The sequence below is a fragment of the Triticum urartu genome, chromosome 6A (genome assembly GCF_056163025.1).
Source record: "Triticum urartu cultivar PI428250 chromosome 6A, HENAU_Tu73, whole genome shotgun sequence".
NCBI lineage: Eukaryota > Viridiplantae > Streptophyta > Magnoliopsida > Poales > Poaceae > Triticum > Triticum urartu.
In genome coordinates, this window is record NC_141878.1 from 395,438,170 (window position 1) to 395,451,672 (window position 13,503).

A 13,503-nucleotide genomic window follows, 5' to 3' on the forward strand; every position below is an offset into this window, starting at 1 on the left:
ATCTCATACAACAATTTATATCTCATCATGTCTTGACCATATCACATCACAACATGCCCTACAAAAACAAGTTAGACGTCCTCTACTTTGTAGTTGCAAGTTTTACGTGGCTGCTACGGGCTTCTAGCAAGAACTGTTCTTACCTACGCATCAAAACCACAACGATTTTTCGTCAAGTGTGCTATTTTAACCTTCAACAAGGACCGACCATAGTCAAACTCGATTCAACTAAAGTTGGAGAAACAGACACCCGCTAGCCACCTGTGTGCGAAGCACATCAGTAGAACCAGTCTCACGAACACGGTCATGTAATGTCGGTCCGGGACGCTTCATCCAACAATACCGCCGAATCAAAGTAAGACGTTGGTGGTAAGCAGTATGACTATTATCGCCCACAACTCATTGTGTTCTACTCGTGCATATATCATCTACGCATAGACCTGGCTCGGATGCCACTGTTAGGGAACACACTATTTCAAAAAAAAAAATCCTACGATCACGCAAGATCTATCTAGGAGATGCATAGCAAAGAGAGGGGAGAGTGTGTCCACCTACCCTCGTAGACCGAAAGAGGAAGCGTTTAGTAATGCGGTTGATGTAGTCGAACGCCTTCATGATCCAACCGATCCAAGTACCGAACGTATGACACCTCCGTGTTCAGCACACGTTCAGAACGATGACGTCCCTCGAGCTCTTGATCCAGTTGAGGACGAGGGAGAGTTCCATTAGCACAATGGTGTGGCGACGGTGATGATGAAGTTACCGGCGCAGGGCTTTGCCTAAGCACTACAACGATATGACCGAGGTGGTAAAATGTGGAGGGGGGCACCACACACAACTAAGAGATGTCTGTTGTGCCTTTTGGGTGCCCCCCGCCTCCGTATATAAAGAGGGGGAGGAGGTGGCCGGCCTAGGGGGCGAGCCATAAGGGGGGAGTCCTACTTGGACTCCTAGTCCAACAAGAATTCGCCCCCTCCCCTCCTTCCTTCCACCGGAGAGGGAAAAGGGGAAGGGAGAGAGAGGGAGAAGGAAAGAGGGGGGCCGTCCCCTCCCCTAGTCCAATTCGGTTTGGGCAAGGGGGGTGCCCCTCTCATGTTCTTGTCGTCCAATAAGGCCCAATAGGCCCAATACTTCTCCTGGGGGGGGGGGGTTCCGGTAACCTCCCAGTACTCCGGAAAAATGCCTGAACCACTCGAAACCATTCTAATGTCCGAATGCAACCTTACAATATATGAATCTTTACCTCTTGACCATTTCGAGACTCCTCGTCATGTCCGTGATCTCATCCGGGACTCCGAACAAACTTAGGTCATCAAATCACATAACTCATAGTACAAATCATCATCGAACGTTACGCGTGCGGACCCTACGGGTTTGAGAACTATGTAGACATGACCGAGACACATCTCTGGTCAATAACTAATAGCAGAACCTGGATGATCATATTGCCTCCTACATATTCTATGAAGATCTTTATCGGCCAAACCGCATAACAACATGCGTCATTCCCTTTGTCATTGGTATGTTACTTGCCCGAAATTCGATCGTCGGTATCATCATACCTAGTTCAATCTCGTTACCGACAAGTCTCTTTACTCGTTCCCTAATGCAACATCCCGCAACTAACTCATTAGTCACATTGCTTGCAAGGCTCATGGTGATGTGCATTACCGAGAGGGCCCAGAGATACCTCTCCGATACACGGAGTGACAAATCCTAATCTCGATCTATGCCAACTCAACAAACAACATCGGAGACACCTGTAGAGCATCTTTATAATCACCCAGTTACGTTGTGACGTTTGATAACACAGGAGGTGTTCCTCCGGTATTCGGGAGTTGCATAATCTCATAATCAGAGGAACATGTATAAGTCATGAAGAAAGCAATAGCAATAAAACTAAATGATCATTATGCTAAGCTAACGGATGGGTCTTGTCCATCACATCATTCTCTATGGTCAGGAAACTTAACCATCTTTGATTAACGAGCTAGTCTAGTAGAGGCACACTAGGGACATATTGTTTGTCTATGTATTCACACACGTACTAAGTTTCCGGTTAATACAATTCTAGCATGAATAATAAACATTATCATGATATAAGGAAATATAAATATCAACTTTATTATTGCCTCTAAGGCATATTTCCTTCAGTGGTAGGTGTTGAAGACTCTGTAGGTCTGCGAGTCCTTTCCGTAACCAAGCATAAAACCCTCATGTGCTTTCAGTTCAAATTCGGAATTGTGATGTGGACCTCTAACCAAAATTTATCATCAAAGACTTTGAAATAACTTATATCGGGCTTTATGTCAGTGAGGAGCTCATATGAGGTTGCTACATCTTGAGCACTGCGTTGGTTTTCCCTTGAAGAGGAAAGGGTGGTGCAGTAAAGAAGCGTAAGTATTTCTCTCAGTTTTTGAGAACCAAGCTATCAATCCAGTAGGAGACCAGGCGCGAGTCACCTCGTACCTACACATACAAATAAGAACCTCGCAACCAAAGCGATAAAGGGGTTGTCAATCCCTTCACGGCCACTTGCAAGAGTGAGATCTGATAGAGATGATAATAATAAGATAAATATTTTTGGTATTTTTATGATATAGATTGAAAGTAAAGATTGCAAAATAAAATAGATTGGAAACTTGTATGATGGAGAATAGACCCGGGGGCCATAGGTTTCACTAGTGGCTTCTCTCAAGATAGCATAAGTACTACGGTGGGTGAACAAATTACTGTCGAGCAATTGATAGAAAAGCGAATAATTATGAGAATATCTAGGCATGATCATGTATACAGGCATCACGTCCGTGACAAGTAGACCGAAACGATTCTGCATCTACTACTATTACTCCACACATCGACCGCTATCCAGCATGCATCTAGAGTATTAACTTCATAAGAACAGAGTAACACCTTAAGCAAGATGACATGATGTAGAGGGATAAACTCATGCAATATGATATAAACCCCATATTTTTATCCCCGATGGAAACAATACAATATGTGTCGTTTCCCTTTGTGTCACTAGGATCGAGCACCGCAAGATTGAACCCAAAGCTAAGCACTTCTTCCATTGCAAGAAAGATCAATCTAGTAGGTCAAACCACACTGATAATTCAAAGAGACTTGCAAAGATAAACCAATCATACATAAAATAATTCAGAGAAGATTCAAATATTGTTCATAGATAATCTGGATCATAAACCCACAATTCACCGGATCTTGACAAACACACCGCAAAAGAAGATTACATCGAATAGATCTCCAAGAGAATCGAGGAGAACTTTGTATTGAGATCCAAAGAGAGAGAAGAAGCCATCTAGCTACTAGCTATGGACTCGAAGGTCTGAAATAAACTACTCACACATCATCGGAGGGGCCATGGAGTTGATGTAGAGGCCCTCCGTGATCAATGCCCCTCCGGCGGAGCTCCGGAAAAGGCCCCAAGATGGGATCTCTTGGGTACAAAAGGTTGCGGCAGTGGAAATAGGGTTTCATGGTGCTCCTGGATGTTTGCGGGGTATGTGAACATATATAGGAGGAAGAAGTAGGTCGGTGGAGCTACGAGGGGCCAACGAGGGGGGGGGGGCGCCCCCTGCCTCGTGGCCGCCTCGTTGATTGCTTGACGTCCACTCCAAGTTTGGATCACGTTTGTTCCAAAAATCACGTTCCCGAAGGTTTCATTCCGTTTGGACTCCGTTTGATATTCCTTTTCTACGAAACACTGAAATAGGTAAAAAAACAACAATTTGGGTCGGGCCTCCGGTTAATAGGTTAGTCCCAAAAATAATATAAAAGTGTAAAATAAAGCCCATTAACATCCAAAACAAATAATATAATAGCATGGAACAATCAAAAATTATAGATACGTTGGAGACGTATCAGCATCCCCAAGCTTAATTCATACTCGTCCTCGAGTAGGTAAATGATAAAAACAGAATTTTTGATGTGGAATGCTTTCTAGAATATTCTTCAATGTATTTTCCTCTATTGTGGCATGAATGTTCAGATCCGAAAGATTCAAGATAAAAGTTTATTGTTGACATAAAAATAGTCAAAGAAAACTTATCCCTACAAAGTCATATAGTTTGGCCATGCTTCATTTTCGTCACACAAAATTCTCCCATCATGCACAACCCTGATGACAAGCCAAGCAATTGTTTCATACTTAGCCTTTTCAAACTCTTTCAACTTTTAGCAATATATGAGCGCGAGCCATGGACATAGCACTATGGGTGGAATAGAATATGATGATTGAGGTTGTGCGAGAAGACAAAAAGGGAGAAAGTCTCACATTGACGCGGCTAATCAATGGGCTATGGAGATGCCCACTGATTGATGTCAATGCAAGGAGTAGGGATTGCCATGCAACGGATGCACTAGAGCTATAAATATATGAAAGCTCGTCAAAGAAACTAAGTGGGTGTGCATCCAACTTTCTTGCTCACGAAGACCTAGGGCATTTGAGGAAGCCCATCATTGGAATATACAAGCCAAGTTCTATAATAAAAAATTCCCACTAGTATATGGAAGTGACAAAATAAGAGACTCTCTATCATGAAGATCATGGTGCTACTTTTAAGCACAAGTGTGGAAAAAGGATAGTAACATTGTCCCTTCTCTCCTTTTATCTCTTTTTTATATATTTTTATTTGGGACTTTTTTTTCTCTTTTTTATGGCCTCTTTTTTTCGTCCGGAGTCTCATCCCGACTTGTGGGGGAATCATAGTCTCCATCATCCTTTCCTCAGATGGGACAATTCTCTAATGACGACCATCACACTTTTATTTTCTTACAACTCAAGAATTACTCGATACTTAGAACAAAATATGACTCTATGTGAATGCCACCGGCGGTGTACCGGGATTGCGATGAATCAAGAGTGACATGTATGAAAAATTAAGCATGGTGGCTTTGCTACAAATATGATGTCAACTACATGATCATGCAAAGCAATATGACAATGATGATGCGTGTCATAATAAATGGAACGGTGGAAAATTGCATGGCAATATATCTCAGAATGGCTATGGAAATGACATAATAGGTAGGTATGGTGGTTGTTTTGAGGAAGATATAAGGAGACTTATGTGTGATAGAGCGTATCATATCACGGGGTTTGGATGCACCGGCGAAGTTTGCACCAACTCTCAAGGTGAGAAAGGGCAATGCACGGTACCGAAGAGGCTAGCAATGGTGGAAGGGTGAGAGTGGGTATAATCCATGGACTCAACATTAGTCATAAAGAACTCACATACTTATTGCAAAAATCTACAAGTCATCAAAAGCAAGCACTACGCGCATGCTCCTAGGGGGATAGATTGGTAGGAAAAGACCATCGCTCATCCCCGACCGCCACTCATAAGGAAAGCAATCAAAGAACACCCCATGCTTCAAATTTGTCACATAACATTCACCATACGTGCATGCTATGGGACTTTCCGACTTCAACACAAGTATTCACCAATTTCACAATTACTCAACTAGCACACTTCTAATATTACCACCTTTATATCTCAAAACCATCTATCAAGCATCCAACTTCTCTTAGCATTTAAAATTTATAACCAAAGTGAATTACCATGCTGTTCTCAAGGACTCTCAAAATGATATAAGTGAAGCATGAGAGATCAATTATTTCTATAAAATAGAACCACCGCCGTGCTCTAAAAGATATAAGTGAAACACTAGAGCAAAAAACTATATAGCTCAAAAGGTATAAGTGAAGCACATAGAGTATTCTAATAAATTCCAATTCATGTGTGTCTCTCCCAATAGGTGTGTACAGCAAGGATGATTGTGGTAAACTAAAAAGAAAAGACTCAAATCATACAAGATGCTCCAAGCAAAACACATATCATGTGGCGAATACAAATATAGCTCCAAGTAAAATTACCAATAGACGAAGACGAAAGAGGGGATGCCCTGGGCTTAGGCTTTTTGGTGTCCTTGGATTTTACCTTGTGGTGCCTTGGGCATCCCCAAGCTTAGGCTATTGCCACTCCTTGTTCCATAATCCATCAAATCCTTACCCAAAACTTGAAAACTTCACAACACAAAACTTAAAAGAAAATCTTCGTGAGCTCCGTTAGTAAAAGAAGACAAACCACCACTTCAAGGTACTGTAATGAACTCATTCTTGATTTATATCTGGTGTTAAACCTACTGTATTCCAACTTTTATATGGTTCATAAACTCTATTACTAGCCATAGATTCATCAAAATAAGCAAACAACACATGAAAAACAGAATCTGTCAAAAACAGAATAGTCTGTAGTAATCTGTAGGTTTCGACCACTTCTGGAACCCAAAATATTCTAAAATAAATTTATGGACGTGAGGAATTTATCTATTAATCATCTTCAAAAATAAATAACTAAATATCACTCCAATAAAAAATGGCAGCAATTCTCGTGAGCGCTAAAGTTTTTGTTTTTTACAGCAAGATCAAAAAGATTTTCCCCAAGTCTTCCCAACGGTTCTACTTGGAACAAATACTAATTAAACACAAAAAACACAACCAAAACAAAGGCTAGATAAATTATTTATTACTAAAAAGGAGAAAAAAATCAAGGAATAAAAATAAAATTGGGTTGCCTCCCAACAAGCGCTATCGTTTAATGCCCTTAGCTAGGCATAAAAGCAAGGATAGATCTAGGTATTGTCATATTTGGTATGCAATCCATAAGTGGCTCTCATAATAGATTAATAAGGTAATTTAATTTTCTTTCTAGGAAAGTGTTCCATGCCCTTCCTTAACAGAAATTGGAATCTAATATTCCCTTCCTTCATATTAATAATAGCACCAATCGTTCTAAGGAAAGGTCTACCAAGAATAATAGGACATGAAGGATTGCAATCTATATCAAGAACAATGAAATCTATGGGCACATAGTCCCTATTTGCAACAATAAGAACATCATTAATTCTTCCCATAGGTTTCTTAATGGTGGAATCCGCAAGGTGCAAGTTTAGAGAACAATCATCAAATTCACGGAAACCTAGGAAATTACACAAAGTTTTTGGAATCGTGGAAACACTAGCACCCAAATCACACAAAGCATAGCATTCATGATCTTTAGTTTTAATTGTAGGTTCCCATTCATCATAAAGTTTTCTAGGGATAGAAACTTCCAACTCAAGTTTTTCTTCGTAAGATTGCATCAAAGCATCAACGATATGTTTAGTAAAAGCTTTATTTTGACTATAAGCATGAGGAGAATTTAGCACAGATTGCAACAAGGAAATACAATCTACCAAAGAGCAATTATCATAATTAAATTCCTTGAAATCCAAGATAGTGGGTTCATTGCTATCTACAGTTTTGACCTCTTCAATCCCACTTTTACCAATTTTTGCATCAAGATCTAAAAACTCCGAATTTTTTGGACGCCTTCTAACTAAAGTTGACTCATCTCCAGTACCATCATTATCAAGATTCATATTGCAAAACAAGGATTTAATAGGGGACACATCAATAACTTTTAGATCTTCATCTTTATTATCTAACTCTTCTGGTTTAGCGGCCATCTTATTAACTAAAGTGGCCTGCTTATCAGAAATTTGGGCAATTAATTTTTCAAGATGAGCAAAATGAGATTTCAAACCATAAAATTCCTTAGACATATCATCGAGCTCTTTATTCATGAAACCGATAAAACCTTTTTGTTCTTTAAGCTCGTTTCTAAAGAAATTATTATGCTCAAACTGCAAGGACATAAAACTTCTGACGTTGTTTTCGATTTCTTCCAACCTTCTAAGGTGAGGATCAACACCTTTTGGTAAAGTCATAAGGGCAACAAGCAACAAGAGGCAAGCGAAAAAGAGGCAAACAGAAAAGAGGGGGTGAATAAAACGGTAATGGTGAAGTGGGGGAGAGGAAAACGAGAGGCAAATGGCAAATAATGCAATGCGAAGGATAAGAGTTGTGATGGGTACTTGGTATGTCTTGACTTGGCGTAGATCTCCTCGGCAACGGCGCCAAAAATCCTTCTTGCAACCTCTTGAGCACTGCATTGGTTTTCCCTTGAAGAGGAAAGGGTGGTGCAGTAAAGCAGCGTAAGTATTTCCCTCAGTTTTTGAGAACCAAGGTATCAATCCAGTAGGAGACCACGCGCGAGTCACCTCGTACCTACACACACAAATAAGAACCTCGCAACCAACGCGATAAAGGGGCTGTCAATCCCTTCATGACCACTTGCAAGAGTGAGATATGATAGAGATGATAATAATAAGATAAATATTTTTGGTATTTTTATGATATATATTGAAAGTAAAGATTGCAAAATAAAATAGATTGGAAACTTGTATGATGGAGAATAGACCCGGGGGCCATAGGTTTCACTAGTGGCTTCTCTCAAGATAGCATAAGTACTACGGTGGGTGAACAAATTACTGTCGAGCAATTGATAGAAAAGCGAATAATTATGAGAATATCTAGGCATGATCATGTATACAGGCATCACGTCCGTGACAAGTAGACCGAAACGATTCTGCATCTACTACTATTACTCCACACATCGACCGCTATCCAGCATGCATCTAGAGTATTAAGTTCATAAGAACAGAGTAATGCCTTAAGCAAGCTGACATGATGTAGAGGGATAAACTCATGCAATATGATATAAACCCCATCTTTTTATCCTCGATGGCAACAATACAATATGTGTCGTTTCCCTTTCTGTCACTAGGATCGAGCACCGCAAGATTGAACCCAAAGCTAAGCACTTCTTCCATTGCAAGAAAGATCAATCTAGTAGGCCAAACCAAACTGATAATTCGAAGAGACTTGCAAAGATAAACCAATCATACATAAAAGAATTCAGAGAAGATTCAAATATTGTTCATAGATAATCTGGATCATAAACCCACAATTCATCGGATCTCGACAAACACACCGCAAAAGAAGATTACATCGAATAGATCTCCAAGAGAATCGAAGAGAACTTTGTATTGAGATCCAAAGAGAGAGAAGAAGCCATCTAGCTACTAGCTATGGACCCGAAGGTCTGAAATAAACTACTCACACATCATCGGAGGGGCCATGGAGTTGATGTAGAGGCCCTCCGTGATCAATGCCCCCTCCGGCGGAGCTCCGGAAAAGGCCCCAAGATGGGATCTCTTGGGTACAGAAGGTTGCGGCTGTGGAAATAGGGTTTCGTGGTGCTCCTAGATGTTTGCGGGGTATGTGAACATATATAGCAGGAAGAAGTAGGTCGGTGGAGCTACGAGGGGCCCACGAGGGGGGAGGGCGTGCCGAGGGGGGTAGGCGCGCCCCCTGCCTCGTGGCCGCCTCTTTGATTGCTTGACGTCCACTCCAAGTCCTCTGGATCACGTTTGTTCCAAAAGTCACGTTCCCAAAGGTTTCATTTTGTTTGGACTCCGTTTGATATTCCTTTTCTATGAAACACTGAAATAGGCAAAAAGATCAACAATTTGGGCTGGGCCTCCGGTTAATAGGTTAGTCCCAAAAATAATATAGAAGTGTAAAATAAAGCCCATTAACATCCAAAACAGATAATATAATAGCATGGAACAATAAAAAATTATAGATACGTTGGAGACGTATCAGAGGTCTTCTTGAGGAATTTGTGAAGATATACCCAATTGATGATGTGACAAGCGGTATCAATTGCTTCAGACCACCATCGACAAGAAGTCTTGTGTTCATCAAGCATAGTGTGAGCCACCTCAATGAGAGTCATGTTCTTGCGTTCAGCAATTCCATTCTGCCGAGGAGTGTGTTCTTGAACTCGGTGATACCAAGTTTGTGATAGCTCATGAGTGATAGCAAGTTTGTCAAGATAGTCATCAATGCATGTGTTCTTGAACTCGGTGCCATTGTCGCTTCTGATATGCTTGATCTTGATGTCATAATTCGTCATGGCACGATTTGCAAATCGTCTGAAGACACCCTGCACTTCTGTCTTGAAGGTAATGATATGCACCCAGAGGTAACGAAAATAATCATCAACTATGACGAATCCATAGAGTGATGCTGCATTGGTTAGGTGGCATAATGGGTAGGACCAAAGAGATCCATATGAAGTAATTCAAAGGGATGAGTAGCGGGCATGATTATCTTTGGGGAGTGCTTGGATATAGTCATATTTCCATCCTCACAAGCACCACAAAGGTGATCTTTGATGAATTTGATGCCCTCGACACCAATGATATGCTTCTTCTTGATGAGTGTGCTCAAATTTCTCATGCCAGCATGTCCAAGTCATCGATGCCATAGCCAACACTCTGAAGCTTTTGCCAGTATACACGTGGCCGGTTGAGGACCTAGAGAGAAATCTACAATGTACAAATTACCTCTCCTAAAGCCTTCGAAGACTTTGGACTTGTCAGATTCCATTAGCACAATGCATCTATATTTGCCAAAGATGACAATCATATCAAGATCACGAAGCACTGATACAGGCATGAGGTTCTATCTTAGGGACTCGAAAAGCATCACCTTTTCCATGTGTTGATCCTCTGAGATAGCAACCTTACCTAGACCCAATAGCTTGCTTTTTTTCGTTTGTCAGCATAGGTGATATGCTTCAGATGAGACAGAGCAAGGGGAGCATGGGTGAGGAGATTCTTGTCACCAGTCATGTGATTGTTGTAGCCACTGTCCAGAACCCATCACTACAAAAAAAGACACATCCGTGACATTTTGGGCCGATCGAAATTTTTTCCTGTCATGCTTATGACACTTCTATGACGATAATTGTGACAAAACCCGGTATCATCATAGATGTGGTGGGCTCCTATTTCTATGACAAAAAATCATGACAAAAATGGGCTTTTCATCCTGGGCGGGCCGGAGACGCAGCTGCATGACATTCTTTAGGCCGTCCATGACAGAAAAAACCGTGGCAGAAGCGAGGGCGAGGAAAATTTTGGGGAGTTCCCGGTTATGGTGGGTGGTCGGGGGCCGAGCGATGCGTGTTTCTCTCGTACACGTATGCGCGTGTGTGCGAGGCGTTGGGCTCTAACTGAACCCGAGTGAGGCGTTAGGCTCTAACTGAACCCGAGCGATTGCACTAGCTATGTTACTGAACCCGAGTGATTCCTTCGCTACTGCTGCTAACTGAAGCCGATCGATGCTGCCTCTGGATGAACAGTGAGCGTTGCTGGGGGGTTTGGATGAACAGTTCCCGGTGGGGGTGGATGAACAGGACCCCATGGTGTTGCCTCTGGATGAACATGACCTCGATCGATCGAGCCGGTTGGGGCTGGATGAATAGGACCCCATGGAGGGCTGGATGAACAGGACGACCCCGTGGAGGGCTGGATGAACAATAGACGGTGGAGGGCTGGATGAACAGTAGCTCGTGGAGGGGTGGTTGAACAGGAGCCCGTGGATAGGGCTGGTTGAACAGTAGCCGGTGGAGTAGCGCGTGGTGGAGGCTGGATGAACAAGAGCCCGTGGATGAACAGTCGCAGGTGGAGGCTAGAGGAGGTCGACGGTGGATGAACAGTAGCCCGTGGAGGCTGGAGGGGGTTGAAGGTGGAGATGAACAGTATCTCGTGGAGTCCCGTTTTGCGGTATGCCACACCCCTCCCGATGAACAGGACCCCCGTTACGACCGTAGCGCCCCAACACAAGTCTGTTTCCTCCATTTTGCGGTACGCCACACCCCTCCCGATGAACAGGACCCCCGTTTCGACCATAGGAGGTCCGTTTCCTCCGTTTTGCGGTACACCAGACCCCTCCCGATGAACAGGATCCCGTTTCGATCATGGCCGGTCGAACACACGGTCGTTTCCTCCGTTCTGGGGTATGCCAGGCCTCGTTTCCATCAGCTGTTTGATAACCCACAAGTATAGGGGATCGCAACAGTTTTCGAGGGTAGAGTATTCAACCCAAATTTATTGATTCGACACAAGGGGAGCCAAAGAATATTCTCAAGTATTAGCAGCTGAGTTGTCAATTCAACCACACCTGGAAACTTAATATCTGTAGCAAAGTATTTAGTAGCAAAGTAATATGATAGTAGTGGTAGCGATAGAAAAAGGTAACGGTAACAAAAGTAGTGTTTTTGGTATTTTGTAGTGATGATAGCAATAGCAATGGAAAAGTAAATAAGCGGAGAACAATATATGGAAAGCTCATAGGCAATGAATCAGTGATGGAGAATTATCCCGGATGCGATTCATCATGTAACAGTCATAACCTAGGGTGACACAGAACTAGCTCCAGTTCATCAATGTAATGTAGGCATGTATTCCGAATATAGTCATACATGCTTATGGAAAAGAACTTGCATGACATCTTTTGTCCTACCCTCCCGTGGCAGCGGGGTCCTAATGGGAACTAAGGTATATTAAGGCCTCCTTTTAATAGAGTACCGGAACAAAGCATTAGCACATAGTGAATACATGAACCCCTCAAACTATGGTCATCACTGGTAAGTATCCCGATTATTGTCACTTTAGGGTTAACGGATCATAACACATAATAGGTGACTATAGACTTGCAAGATAGGATCAAGAACTCTCATATATTGATGAAAACATAATAGGTTCATATCTGAAATCATGGCACTCGGGCCCTAGTGAGAAGCATTAAGCATAGAAAAGTCATAGCAACATCAATCTCAGAACATAGTGGATACTAGGGATCAAACCCTAACAAAACTAACTCGATTACATGATAGATCCCATCCAAACCATCACCGTCCGGCAAGCCTACGATGGAATTACTCACGTACGACGGTGAGCATCATGAAATTGGTGATGGAGGATGATTGATGATGATGATGGCGACGGATTCCCCTCTCTGGAGCCCCGAACGGACTCCAGATCAGCCCTCCCGAGAGGTTTTAGGGCTTGGCGGCGGCTCCGTATCGTAAAACGCGATGCATCCTTCTCCCTGGTTTTTTTCTTCCCGAAAGCAAATATATAGAGTTGGACTTGAGGTCGGAGGAGCTCCAGGGGGCCCATGAGGTAGGGGGGCGCGCCCTAGGGGGCAGGGGCGCCCCCACCCTCATGGACAGGTGGTGGGCCCCCTGGTCTTCATCTTTTGCAAGGATTTTTTATATTTTCCTAATAGATGTTCCGTGAAGTTTCAGGTCATTCCGAGAACTTTTGTTTCTGCACATAAATAACACCATAGCAATTCTGCTGAAAACAACGTCAGTCCGGGTTAGTTCCATTCAAATCATGCAAGTTAGAGTCCAAAACAAGGGCAAAAGTGTTTGGAAAAGTAGATACGACAGAGACGTATGAACTCCCCCAAGCTTAAACATTTGCTTGTCCTCAAGCAATTCAGTTGATAAACTGAAAGTGATAAAGAAATTTTTTTACAAACTCTGTTTGCTCTTGTTGTTGTAAATATGTAAAGCCAGCATTCAAGTTTTCAGCAAAGATTATGACTAACCACATTCACAATAACGCTTAGGTCTCAAGTTCACTCATATCAATGGCATAATCAACTAGCGAGCAATAATAATAAATCTCAGATGACAACACTTTCTCAAAACAATCATAATATGATATAACAAGATG